Raw genomic sequence first — 15,146 nt, forward strand, 5'->3', positions numbered from 1 at the left:
CAATGGTCATGCATCTAAACCACTCCTTCTCAGAAGAAACTCAAACAAAAGTAATGTTTGCACCTTGAAACCCAAAAGTGATGCTAGGAGGAAATATATTGGCTTCATCATTATAGCGTAATCAAAGTTTATCTATTTATATTTAGCCAACACCCTTGGTTGGAATGACAAGAGGTTTGCTCTTCCAGCTCTGAGGTCAAGGGTTCGAGGCATGCTAACAATTTCAAAAAAAAAAAAGGTTTATCTATTTAATCATTGACGGATGCAATACCAATGGCTCCTACAACTTCTACTATAAGCCTTTCATAATCATCCCATGGTAAGTGAGTTTGTTGAGCTCCATAATCAATTACAAAGTTTCCTTTGCTACATAAGATGAGATGAGCACGACAAATACCATGTGTCTTTTTACGATTTATTATTTGATCGTATGAACCACAACCAAATTTTTAGGGGAAGAAACAATAAAACATAAATGTGTCCATGGCTTATTTGTTTCTTGTGTAATCTGCATCTTTGGTGCAAGGTATGTTTTCACATGTTTTAGCTCTCTAAGGGTAAAGATACCCTTACCTATTTCATACTCAAATGGCTCACACTTCACCCACCAGAGGTCATTGCCAATGTCTATAAGGCCTTCTAGTTGAGTACATATAGAGTCCATAAAGAACTTAATATGATACTCTTGGAAGGCATATACATTGAGAAATCTTTTTTTTCTAGATATTTGAGAAATCCTAATTACATGATCACGTAGAATATATTTAACTCGGTCTGCAGATCATTTGGCCACTCTTGCTAATCTTTCGCATAGTGTAGCGGACTTACTATAACACGGAGAGAGAAATGTCTGTATGAATGAAATTCATAGTAAAATATCTCGATCGGCCAATGGGTAAATAAAGATAGATGAAAATAACAAAACCAAAAATAACACAATGATATAAGATTAACAACTTTTGAGTGAAAGACAGTAATGAAGAAATGTAAATAAGAAACTGAGATCCTTAGTTTCCATTTCTTTCATAATTTTCTTTGGCTCTAGACACGTTTCTATGGTTCTCATCAAGTTATTGTGAATTGTTTTGTTATCCCTGTCTATTTTTTTTTGTTTATTCATTGCTTAATAAGAAAGGGCTAATCTAATTCATAGAGACAATCCCCTCTCGTATTATAATAATTCTGCAACACCACAAGACAGGCTAGTTAGAACTGCCAACCGTTCTTAAGATAGAATTAGAAATATTCTCACTCGATCATTTGATTAAGATTTTTCATCCATAAATAGTAGTAGTGATATCATAATTGCCTAAAGTTAAGTTCGGGTGTGCTTACGTGTTGTTGGGGATCAAGCAAAATAGGCTTTGGACCGATACGGATGGTGTAGTGGTTTCCACTCCTATTCTTAGAGATGTGTTAGTTTATCATGAAATTGCAATTGATGTTGGAACTTAAAGGAGAACCGGAGGACGTTTGTATGGTACCAATGGTTTATGCAGTATGATAAATATGATTTTTTGCTACTAGGATGGAGCAAATTTAAATCTTCCTAGCATCACTTTTGGATTTCGAGGTGCAAATATTGTTCTACAACATTTTAACACCTTCTTACTGGGTTCATTCACACGGAGGTTGGTCTAATTGCATGCTATTGCCCGATTAGAAGATGATGGTCATATACCTATTTTTGGAGCTTATGCTCAAACAAATTTCGTTATAGAAAATCATAGAAGAGACTGCCACAATAGACCAAGTACAAACCTAAGTAGGAATCATCTGTTCATCAAAAGAGTGAAATAAGTTCATCAAATGAAAGAAAAAGTTGACCAAGAAATAAAGATCGCTGATAAGAACTGCAAACACTTCGTGGATAGAGTTAGAGATATCTTTCTACGCGATCATTTGATTATAATTACTCAACTTTTATGTCTGCGGAAGATAGCAAATATCATATAAATTTCTAAACTTCGAAAGGCTTTGTAGACACAAGCAGTGCCTATAAAAGGTCCACATGATATTCTCCACCTTCTGCTGATATATATTAATAACCATGGCCCGTGATAATCTTATGATTGTGCAGAAGTATATGTCTAACTCTCTCTTACCATCCTTCAACAAAAAAAAAAAAACTCTCTTACCAACCTCTTCATGGATGATTTCCATGAAGTACATGGTATCAAGAGCAGGTTAATCAATCCTGGACAATCTTCCGCAAATTCTCGATTTTTATAGATTGATTAAATTCTCCTGAACAGGATCATCAATCTTGTTTGATCAATTTTCCGCTATTTCCGATGATTTCCTTGCGTCGTGGTTCTATTTTTCAATCACTTTATCGATTTGTTCGACTTTTGCAAAACATATTTCTCGTTAGATGCAAAGGAGAACTTCTCAATGGTCATCCATCCCAGCTAATAAATTAAGCTTGGTAATCGGTCAACAGTATGAACTGTGCCTTTTGTTCCTGGATCTCAGGGACATGCTCAACAAACCATCTTTGGTGAAACTATGCCAAATCGATGGTGAAGCTATGCCAATCATTCATCTCCTTATGGATAATCTATTCAACCTCGGGTTCAATGCTAGTGGGCATACTACTAGGCAATTGTGTGAGCAGGTTTAAAATCCTGAATCAAGATATCGTATTTCCGGAGAATAATTTTTCGTTACAATTAAATTGAAGTATTCCAATCTATTCGAATTCGCTAATTTTCCAACTTTCTCGTTGTGATTTTATTCTCAATCACTTACTTGGTCATTTTTTTTTTCTTTCCCATTCTTATGGATTTTCCTTCAGTTTCTTATCGTTTTCCACTGTGGAATACGACGAAAACAAATCTGAAATCATCTTCTTTCCATCATGGTGTTATCCCATTGAATCAAGTGAGATGTTATCTGGTTCAATTTCCGCTTTCCCTCAATCTATTGTATTTCAATCATCATTCTTGTGGATTGAATTTCTTTTCAAATCATGTTACAACTATCTATCTATCCAATTTAGTTGTGATTCAATATACATCCGTTGGTGGATCAAGTAGAGACCTTGCTGTTATTGGAAAAGAAAGATCTCCAAGACATGTGTTATTCAATTTCTCTTTCTCCTACTGATTATTGATCAAGTAGAGATCACGTTGCGCTCTCGAAGAGGGTTCTTGATTAGTAGATTGGCTTTCTTCTATTGTTTGAGATGAACCAGCCCATGCATCTACTGGTTTTTCTGCTAGTGATGGTGTTTTAAATTCAAACTATGCCTCTTTGAAGATGAGAGGGCATCATTCCAAAAAGTTCTCCTGGTTAGGTTCTCCATGGACTTGCAGGAAACGGCGTCACATTATCAGTCTTTTTGCCTCTCTGTCCATGACTTCGTATATGTCTTAGCTGAAGAAAATAAAAAGCTCATTGCGTATTAAACATTACGGACACAACTGCTGCATAGAACCCTATATTTTTTCAATAGATTTTCCGATCTTCCTATCACCAATCTACATCTCATGTATTTTTGGGCAACTTCCATTGTCCCACCACCGATTTTATATCACTCGGTGACACATCAGCTGGTTTCTTCTCCTCGGTTTTTTTTTCGACCGGCGACCGCTTCCTCTCTTTCCGCCGATTGACTTTCTCGGCCTTTTCTTAGACCAATATTTGGACATCACCCTATTAGCCACCACTGATTTCTTTTCAGTTTTGTGAGTAATCCACCATCTTCCTCTCGGTTTATAATCCGACGAGCTTATCTCTCGGCTATATCTCTCTTCCTCACGATATCACTCGTGGGTTGTAATCTCTCCCTCATGGTTTTTCTCACGTGAGTGTGAAATTTCACATGGTTTCGAGACGCTATCTTTCTGTCACCTATCTCTTCTTTTTGTGACACTATGTCTTCATCATCCTCTTCATGGATCCACCGGTTACTCTCTTCCATCATCAACTACATATGGTATCGTTTACTCCTTCGTTTGTTGATTAATTTGAAGCTCACCTCCCTCTCACCAAATTTTATTCAAGCTCGAGAATGAAATAAAGAAAAAGAAGAAAAGAATGAGATTCAAGCTTACGAAAGAAAATATTATGATATCGAGTTTATATATGTGCGATTAGAAGTTCAAGTTGCAGACAAAGAATTCAGCATCATTGGCAGTTGTTCTATCGTATGCGAGCAACATCCATCTTTTCCAAGTACAATTTTCAAGTTAGAAACTCCACAAGTTCCGCTTCCAACTTGAGGGGGAGTGTTAGAGTATAAAGATCGAGATGAATCGAGATCCGTAGATATCCGTATCAACCGTCCAAGATATACGAAGATATTATTTATACTTATCCTAGATAGAGTCCTAGGAAAATAAGATACCCGAATCACTCTATAAATAGAAGTGACCTCTATGTATTTTATATTGAGTTGAGTTGAATTGAGTCTTCGAGTCTGTAACCAATCAATCCCACGATTGTGGAGATAATAGAATATAGCCATTCATGGCTTTCTCCGTGGATGTAGGTCGTGATCCTCCGACCGAACCACGTAAACTATTGTGTTATTTATTTAGTTCATATCTTCAATTCTACCGACTAACATGAACTTTCACAACCAACCTCTATAGGATGTTGATGAATTACTATAATATGGTGAAAGAGGGTTGCCTGTATGAGTTAAATTGATCGTAAATCCATCTAAATCGTTCATTGTGGGTGGATAAGCAAAAATAGATAAAATAGTTTTTTGGTTGCAAAAAGTAGATAAAATAGCTAAACCAACACTAGCATAATGAAACCCATCAAAAATAACTTTAGAGTGAATAGCCTAAGTAGTTAAAAAAATATATGTAAACTAATGATCTTAATTATATTGGCCTACTGTCAAAAGTAGAGGGGAGATTCATTTAACTCTATTTTATAAAGATATGTTTTTCAATCTCAAGAACTTATTGAATTTTATTGAAATTTCAAACTTAACACATAAAGAGCCAAGTAGGAAATTAAAGTGTGAATTAATCTAGGTTTGTGGGATATACAAAATAGTATAATAATAGAAGTTTACTTACTCGAGATTGGTCGATGCTGAAATATAGTAGAATAACGTTCAAGTGCTACATATCTTTTCAATAAGGTTTAGAACCACACATCCACTTCATCTTCTAGTAGATAAATCTATTTGTGCTCGGAACAAAGATTCGATAGGATAATGTTAGAAAGAAATATTTACAAGGAGCTTAGGTAGAGAGGATGACTAAACAACAATTGGTAGTACTAAGTTTAAAAATGATGGGTTCATATATATATATATATATATATATAACGCGGTGGACACCTAGTATATATATATATCCACAAATATTACATGTCCTACCTGTTAACTACTAATCACAAAAAATGTGACCTATCTAATTAATTCAAAATCATAGGATGTTTTTGCAAAAATATGAGTGCTTTAAAAGTAAAAAAGGCTTATTTAGCATTTTTGGACTTTAAGCCTAATTAAAATCTTTGGAAGTTTGTGGCCACTAATTTGAGGTCAAACAAGGTAAATCGAAATAAAGTGTAATTAGAGTGCCTATGAATCAAAATTAGGAATTGCATTAGAAATGGGATAGGGTATCCTCTTTCATGCGTGAAAGGCTGAAAGCAATCCACATTGGACTAAAATCCCAGATATAAACAAATTCACATCTTGACCGTTCAATAAACCAAATTAACTGTCAAAATAGAATCCATATTTGACCATAACTCAATTAACAAAGTAGTTAGTAATCAAATCACATATTTTAAGGACTCTTAGTTATAAATACATAGAAGAACTCTAGTTTAATCTCTTAACCCAAACACAAACAACGGAAGAAATTAAAGATCAAAGAAGATGAATGTTAAAATTATATTAGTGGTTGTATTATTCGTGATGGTAATTGTTGTTGAAGGGCTTAATTACCCAATCAATGAAACGCACGGAACGGATAATTGTAGAAATTGTTTTATTAGTGAAGTTGAACTAGGATGGGCTACTGGAACTCTTTGAAGATGGCGGAAAACCAACAAGCAGGATATGGAGGTGAATAGAAATTTGACATTTATCCATGAAAATCGGAACTGATATTATAGAACTGAAAAATTCTTTAGAGAAAAAAAAGTGTTGGTCTAAGTTGCTTGGAGAAAATTATAACAGGGAAAATAATTATTGTGGAGACTAGATACTAACATCTTTTAAGGTAGTTAATATGAAGATGCCTCATCACATATATGTGCCCAAGGAATGTTGTTCTAACATATTTCAACTAATGGTGTGTTTGGATGACGGAATCATGAATCCGCGGATTCATGAGTCCTTGAGATTCATGATTCCACGGATTTGTGAATCAAAGTAATATATTTTGGTTTGTTTGACAACTAATAAGAATCATATGATTTATTATAATTTAAGTATTTTTTTCACGAAATTTGTGAGAGATTCGTGAGATTATGAGCGATTTGGTGAGGGTAGAGTTCGATTTTTCAAAGCTTAGAGAAAGTTTAAAATTCCCAATTCTAGTTGAATTTTGAGAGATGGATGGAGGAATTAGGGTTAACAAAGAAAAGACCGGTGCCTACATAGTTAGTTGATGCTAATAGAGAAAAGAGCGGTTGGGTTTGGTGCTAACAGAGATGGATGCTAATAGCCTTTTGCTCCGGTGCCTTTAGAAGCACCCTAATCATAACCATATTTTTCACAGTAATTGTCATGAACAGTAGAGTTGTTGAGGGCCAACCAACAGACTTGATTACCTAAAAAGGAAAATCTCTTTCATAGTGAATCTTGAAAATTATTGCATACTCAACACCCTAATTTTCTCAAGGAATATTATATCTGCAGCAACCGAGTAGAACCATTCCTACCTTCACTTTCTACACCATCTCTCTATAATCGGCGGCCCAAAGCCTGACCTAACCCGTTCCTTTCTGGGCCGGCTTAGCCTGCCAACACTACTTCTAGTATATATGAGAGGTAGTTTTGTCGTTATGAAAATAAGTGACTTTACAGCTTGGATAGACAAATAATTTAAGTCTTTTATGTTATTAGTACATGACTCATAAGTTAGTAGTTGCGTATATTGGGAAGACATCCACAAGCAAATAGGGAAACCTCGTCTAGAACAAAAGGATAAAAGTTCGTTTGTTCTGAATTTGAGTACAGAACCTTGAAAGCTTGCCCTAAGTGTCAAAATAGTTACCACATGACCAAGTGACCACCAGATTAAAAAGAAGAGTACAAAAGACTTTTCAACTAGTACATGAGCCTTGTGAACTAATCTTTACATAGTATTGTTTGGTATAAGGTCCAACTGTTTTGGTTCAGCTAAAAAGTAGTCATTTTGGCTGCTCACACTTTTAATGGTCTTTTTTTCTGGTTTAGTAACAGATAGACCACGCCCTTTTGGTGGATATCATTCTTCACTAGCTATTTCCATATCAAAATTAAGCTTCTTACCACCACATTTTTATCATTAGTTATTATCTTCTAAACTCATCATTTGATGTACATGGATCTACTTCTAGTTTTATTATTGTCACCGATCCTTCCATCAATCTTCATTATTCTATTTCCATCAATCTTCCTTAATACATTACCTGATTTTGTTTTTGTAAGTCTAATTCAAGATACTACTTTATATCGCACTTACAATATGATTGCTACTCCATATGAAAGGTTAATAAAGACGATCAAACATTCAAGAGACCGCTTTATCAAGCAAAAATTATCTTTTTTGACATTGACTCCCCATATCCTTTAAGAAGAATGGGTTTCTAGGGTTAGGGTTTCTTACTCTTGTCCATCCTTCCTTTTTACCTTCTCCAGTAATAATTCTTTCTTTGTCTCTTGTTTTCACTATCAATGGATTTTTAGAGAAAAAAATTTTGGTTATTTATATATGTATCCACAATAACTAAGTTCAAATACAAGACAAAAGGACACTTGAAGATGTGAAGTCTGACGCTGAAATACAACAGAGTGAAGAGTGACTTGTACACGTGGCACAATATAGTAGTGAAGAGTGACTTATATATTTAATAGAACAATTTGTGTCCACCGGTTTTATAATCTGCGTATTATAAGTATTATAAGTTTGGAAGATTATCCGCACTCATTTGAGCTCAAACAAGGAATTAAAGTGTAAATAGAGTCCCTATGAATCAAAATTGGAAATCTAATATATAAACAAAATTACATGTTAACCGCTAAATAAACCATATTAATGGTCAAAATAGAATCCATATTTGACCATAACTCAATTAGCAAAGTAGTTATTATAAATACATAGAAGAACTCTAGTTTAATCTCTTAACCCAAACACAAACAACAGAAGAAATTAAAGGTCAAAGAAGATGAATGTTAAAATTATATTAGTGGTTGTATTAATCATGATGGTAATTGTTGTTGTTTTATTAGTGAAGTTAGAATCGGGATGGGTTAATCGAAGTCTTCGAAGAGGTAAAAGATGGCAGAAAAGCAACAAGAAGGATATGGAAGTTGTGAATAGAAACTGGACATTAATCCATGAAAATCGTGGTCGATATTATAGTACCGAAAAATTCTTTAGAGAAAACAAGGGTTGGTCAGATATTATTGTCTTGATTAAGACCACTCTCACAGCCATACTACTTTACTTTCTCCCCCTTTTTCTTATGCATGTATCCATCAGGAAGAAGATTGAGAGAATTATCAAAAACTTTTTGTGGAGTTCGGCAGATAACAAGAGAAAGAATCATTGGGTTGCTTGGTCCAAAATAACTAGCACCAAAAAGTCAGGAGGCCTAGGTATAAAAAATTTGGTATTTTTGAATCAAGCCTTAATCGGTAAATGGATCTGGAGATACGGTCAAGAGCCTCAAAGCTTATGGAGAAAGATCGTTGATGAAAAGTATAAGGTAAGAGCCTCCCTTTGGTTCCCTAGTGATCAGAATTCCTCTAAATTCTCAGGGTCCATGGAGATACATTTCTTCTATGATCCCAAGCATCCTTAAACATACAAAACTAGAGATTAATAGGGGCTCACAGTTAAGCTATTGATTAGATGATTGGACTGGAAGAGGAACCATCAAATCTAGATTTCCGACATTGTGGCGAGCCACCAAAAAGAAATTTGCAACAATTGAAGATAATTTAGGTGGTTCTTTTAGCGATGATTCCTGGAATCTTCACTTCTCTTGTCCGGTTAAAAATTCTGAGATTGGTCTCCTCACTTCCCTCCTTTATACTACAACAAAAGCCACTACTACTCTCAATTCAATGGTAGATTCTCGAAAATGGATGCCTTCTAACAATGGATTTTCGATCTAATCATTGTATCAAAAGCTAGAACAACAGACAACATCATCCTCTCAATCTCAAGTTAATATCCTAAAATAGTTTTGGAACAAGTTTATCCCGTCGAAGGTCTCTTTCCGTTTATGGGCTATAGTGCATAAGGCAGTCTCCACTATGGCTAACATCATCAAGAAAGGTTGCACGAATCCTAATAGATGCCCTCTTTGCAAGTCATTTATTATATAAATTTTTTATTAGGGCACTACCTTTAAAAGTTGGAACAATGTGACATGAGAGAAACTTCACAGATGTTATGGTAATGTTTGGTTACTGGTTATGTACTTAGGTCATGCATTTTTTAATGGGTTAACTGAGTTATTAGTTAGGTTTTTATTTGGCTGTTTCACATTGTTTTTATGAAAATTTCTGTTGAGATATAGGTATAACATGCTCTTCTGCTATCCCCTGCTATATATATAAATAGTAGTAGCTCTTAGAAGAGCATGAAATAAATCGAGGTTCTTTCTTTTGATGACTTTCTTATTACAATAACTCGGCAATACCATACGGAGGTTAATATGAGTTGTCAAACACTCTCTTTATCAAATTAAATGTCTTTTATACTATCATCAAATTTGATTTTAAACTATCATGGAACCTCAGGGTGGCAAATATTATATAGATTTCTAAAGCCTTCTAGATACAGGAGTACTTATATGAAGTCTATATCATATTTATCACCTTTTATCCGCACTAACAATGAGTGGTCATAACGAAATGGTCGCGTAGAAAGAAATTAACGCGATCTGAACAGTGTTTGCAGCTCTTATTAACCTTTCATATGGTGTCGCCGAATTACTATGATATGATGATACAAGATTGTATGAGTTAAATTGACTCTAAATATGTCTCCATAGACCAATGGGTACACATATGAAATTAGCAAAACCAACATTTACATAATGAAAGCCTTGAAAGTGAATAGATTCTAAAAACTTATTGGAGTAAGCATTAGACTTATATATCTTCTATTCTTTCTTGATGCAGAGAGATTTTCGGAAAATAAATCAATATTCTTAGATGTCTAATAATCTTGATTTATTTTCCAAAAATGTCTCTGCATCATTTCTCTATGGTTTATTTCTACTTTTGTGCCTATTTTTTACTTATTTGGAAAAGGTAAAAGAAATTCATTGACATTCAAATGAAATATTTTATCCAAGGGTATAAACAAGTCAACTAATTCACCACCTTTAAATAAAAAAAGTTTGGAAAACAATATCCGAAAAAAAAACAAATATGAGTTTAGCTCAAAAGCATTTCAAAAGGAAGATTAGCTCAAAGCGCCTACTTTCTTGACTTCTTCTGTACTTTGGGAGTTTGAGTAACATTATCTAATTCTGTTTTAGCTCCCAATTTGTGACAAACACGTTGTTTTAGTCCTCTAAGTGTAAGGCAGTTCGTCTTGACCTTCAAAGACAAAAAATAGAAATTAACTCTTTTCAGAAATACCCTTAAATGGCCAAAAAAGTAATTACTCCCCCAAAACTTCAAAACAAATAATATATACCTCATCTCTCTCTCATCTATTTCATCATCTCCCCCTCTCGCGACCTCGTAATTTTCTCCAATTAAAGTCCCCAACCGGCCAGTTTTTTCGGCGACCTTCAAACAAACAGAAAAATATATATATCTAATTTCTTCTTCTTTCTCTCTTCTGTTCTTAGTCTTTGTTATACTCTCATTGTCCGGCGAAGGGGAGGTTCCCCTTCCCCGGACGTCTGATTTTCAGACCGTGAAATTCTGGATATAAAACTCCAGAGGAGGTCCAGTGTCGAACTTCACTTAGTGCACAAATCGCGAAGGTCTGGAATCCGTGATTTTGTCCAACTAATCAGATAGTGGAGCTCTTTTGTTTTTTCTAGTTTTCTCTGTATCCACATGGCTCACATATCTGCAATTAGGGTTCTTTCAGTTGAAAAATCACCCATGATACTAGCGTTTCCATATGTCCAAAAGTACTGAACCTTAAAATAGTGGGTCTCTATCAGTTACTTGTGCTCCTACTACTGCTACTTCTAGTATTGTTATTACAACTAGGCCTTTCTTGTTCAACTACTAGTTCTTTCTTCAGTTTTGATTTTTCTGCTTTTATTTTGTTGCACAAGGATGATTACTAACATCTTTTTTAAAACGTAATCTTTGGGGTTTTGGGTATATATATAGAGGGTATAGAATAAAGACGAGGAAGAAGAAGAAATATATTTTATTTACTTGTTTATGTTTGAAGGGTGTGGGAAAAATTGATTGGCGGACAACTTTCATCAGAGAAGATGATGAGTTGGCGAGAGGGACACATGAAGTGGAGGAAAGAGACGATGAAATGGACAGAAGAGGTAAATTTATTTGGGGTTATTGTCCAAATGACCCCCTACTTTATGACCAACTTCCCGCGTCGCCCCTGCTTTATCAAAATTACCCAGATGGGCTCTTTTTTTCCGTTACAGTCACATGTCCGTTAAATATTTTTTCTTTCTTACTCCATCTCATCACCTCTCTCTGCCACGCCATCTCTCTCGCCACCTCATCATCTTCTCCGATAAGGTCGACGACCGGTCAAAAATTTCGGCGACCGTCATACTTGAATTTTTTTTTCTTTCTCTCCACTAAACCCAAACCCTAAATCTGGTTTGGGTTTCTCCAAATCCTAATGAAGAGAGAGAGAGAGAATTTTTTTTTTTTAAAGTATGAAGGTCGTCTGCCGGTCGCCGAAAACTTTGTCTGGTCGACAACCTTATCGGAGAAGATGATGAGGTGGCGAGAGAGATGATGTGGTAGAGAGAGGTGATGAGATGGAGGAGAGAGAAAAAATTAACGGACATGCAACGGTAACGAAGAATGGAGATCATCTGGGTATGTTTGATAAAGGGGCTACGCTGGAAGCTGATCATAAAGTAGGGGGTCATTTGGGAAATAACTCATTTATTTGCTTTGAAGTTCTCGGGAGATTAATTTTGTTATGGACCATAAGGGTATTGTAGGAAAGAATTGAAACTTTTTTACCATTGAGACCCGAAACGAACTGCCACATACTTATGGGACAAAAACGAACTGTTGTATAGGGCAAAAACATTGAGTTAATCATACATTGGGAGCTAAAACAGAATTAACCCTTAAAAAAGCAGTACTACTTTGCAACTTGTTCATGAGCCTTTAGTGATCAGCTAAAACCTAAAAGTAGTCATTTTGGTTTATCACACTTTTAATGATTTTTTTTTGGTTATTAACAGATAGAACACGCCCTTTTGGTGGATATCACCATTCCTTCACTAGCTATTTCCATATTATAATTAAGCTTCTTGCCACCACATTTTGATCATTAGGTACTTATTATTTTTTAAACACATACTTTGATATATATGGGTCTCCTTCTAGTTTTATTATATCCAGCCATCCTTCCATCAATCTTCAAAATTCTATTTTCATCGATCTTCATTAATCCATTATGTGATATTGTTTTCCTAAGTCTAATTCAAGAGACCACTTTACATCTCACTTACAATATGTTTGCCACTCCATATGAAAGGTTAACAAAGAAAGAATGTCTTTTTAGGATTAGGGTTTCCCTACTCTTCTCTTCTCTTACTCTTTTTCTAATTCTGAACAATTCTTCTTCTACATTTTGCTTCGGCTATCATTGTACTTTTAAAGTGGAAAGGTTTGACTATTTATATATCTACAATAACTTGGTCTACAAACAAGATAAAGCTACACTCGACGCATCATACAGTAGTGAAGAGTGGCTTATACACATGCCGAAGTAGACGACAATAGTCCTTTGATTTACTCGAATTATGGACATAATGACTATAATATCTTTTAAAAGCCATTCTTCCATGTTTCGACGAGTCTTCTCTTTAATTTCTCATTTCCATTAATCACCTAATTGGTATACCATTAAATTTCTTTTCAACTTTAACTTCTCTACAGTTTTCTTCTCTTTCTAAATTCTAATCTTGTCTGTGTTGGTTAATTATATTAGGCCTGATAATTATTAAATACAAATATTATTTATTTATTTATTTGTGTAACTAAGTATATACGTTAAATTTGTCTAGTAGGGTGCCCTATTCAATTGTTGAAAATTTTGACCCCGTCCTATTAAGTTTTGTGGACCTTCAGCTAACTTTTTTTTTGTTGAGAGACCTTCAGCTAACTGTCTGGGCTACAATTGACTTTCTTGAATCCTTCTATATAATTCATTGGTTCAATGACTCGATCGTGTATTATTAGGGTGGTAGTAGAGAGACATTGGAAGATCTGAACATGCATAGATAAAATATCGTGTGAACATTTCAAGACATTTGAAAACATTTTATTATATTTCAGGACAGCTCAAGACATTTGATTTATAAACGAAATATCTTTATAGAAATTTCAAGACATTTGTTCGTAAATAAGATGTCTTATAGACAGACATTCAATCTGTAACCAAAATATTTTGTGGCCTTCGCAAAATATCGAGTCCATAGACATAATGTACGGAGGATATTGTACAATGCAATTGTTCTATTACTAGACCAAAATAACAATGACATATTATTTTCTTATCGATAAATAGCATATTTTTCCTTATAAAAAGTCAAAACGCATGAATATTCATAAACATTCATGAACAATTAGTGAATATTTATTATTATTGTAATATTATTATAGTTTTATTGTTATTGTAATAATATAACACTATAATAATAATATATATAGTTATTATATTAATCTTATATAGGACCATATTATTGATCTATATTTTTGTTTTCTTCCTTATCAAAATGTCGGTAAGTATCTTTCATATTTCTAAATACGTTTTCTCTCCAAGAACAATCCAGAATTACACTAAAATGTCTACCAACGACCCTAAAATAAAAATGTGTTTAAATGCCCATGACTTCTTGTCCCAAACTAATAGAAAAGACATATAAAGACATTTGAAATGTCTCAAACGATTACTAAACACACCAGAAGACATTTTAAATGTCTGAAACGAATGAAATAGATATTTCAAGGATTTGAAATATCTCAAACGAACAACTCAGATATCTGACTTTACTCTTTTAATCACTCAACTATATGAACCGGAAATCGATAGTTGATGTCCCAGTCTTTTATTAGATGTAAAATAATATACCCCCGTCATCACATGAAATTCCAATGTTTGGTTCCGCGTAAAAAAAAACTAAAAGCCAGCTTTTAGCATATTTTAAGCGTTTATTGAAAATTTTGCGCCTTTGGTTCAAAAAAGTTGTAGCTTTTTTTAAGCTAGAAAAGTTCATTTTCTCCAAAAAGCAGAAGCCACAATTTTGTGTCTTTTTATAGTTGCTTATTAAAAACTAGCTATGAAAATAAAAGAAAATTAAATATTTATCTTCTTTTTGTCACCATCAATAAACATCCACCACCAATCCACCATCACAACCACCCCACCACCTCTGCCACCACAATCACTCCACCACCTCTGACCATCACCCCACCACCTCTGCCACCATTCCACCACCATCACCAACACTTCACTTCCATACCACTTTCGGCGCAACTCCATCACCACCATTCTACCACCATAGCTATTCCACAACCACTTCACCACCATCGTCACAAATAGACCACTCCACCACCACACTATACCACCTCCACCAACACCATTTCACTACCGTCGTTGCAACTTTACTTTACCCCCTAACCACCAACACCCCTTCCATTGTACCACCACCATCACTACCATAACTCTGCCACAACTAAGCACCACCATAACACGTCCATCGCCATTGAGCACCATCACCACTACATAAGGTTCAAATTTCTCAAATTTTGTTCTTTATGT

The 15,146-nt window shown here is 34.7% G+C and overlaps 1 long non-coding RNA gene across 1 annotated transcript; it reads right to left on the reverse strand.

The window, feature by feature from the left end:
• Nucleotides 1-228: 228 nt before the first annotated feature.
• LOC147569914 (uncharacterized) lies at nt 229-5,246 on the reverse strand. Its single transcript, XR_015231366.1, has 2 exons — nt 4,584-5,246; nt 229-2,133 (listed from the first exon to the last, which is right to left on the reverse strand). It is a non-coding gene; the product is annotated as an uncharacterized LOC147569914 (long non-coding RNA).
• Between the last annotated feature and the right edge of the window lie 9,900 nt (nt 5,247-15,146).

Source organism: Eschscholzia californica, unplaced genomic scaffold (assembly GCF_041429995.1).
Source record: "Eschscholzia californica isolate CP2 unplaced genomic scaffold, dmEscCali1.0.p SCAF_1, whole genome shotgun sequence".
NCBI classification, from domain to species: Eukaryota; Viridiplantae; Streptophyta; class Magnoliopsida; order Ranunculales; family Papaveraceae; genus Eschscholzia; species Eschscholzia californica.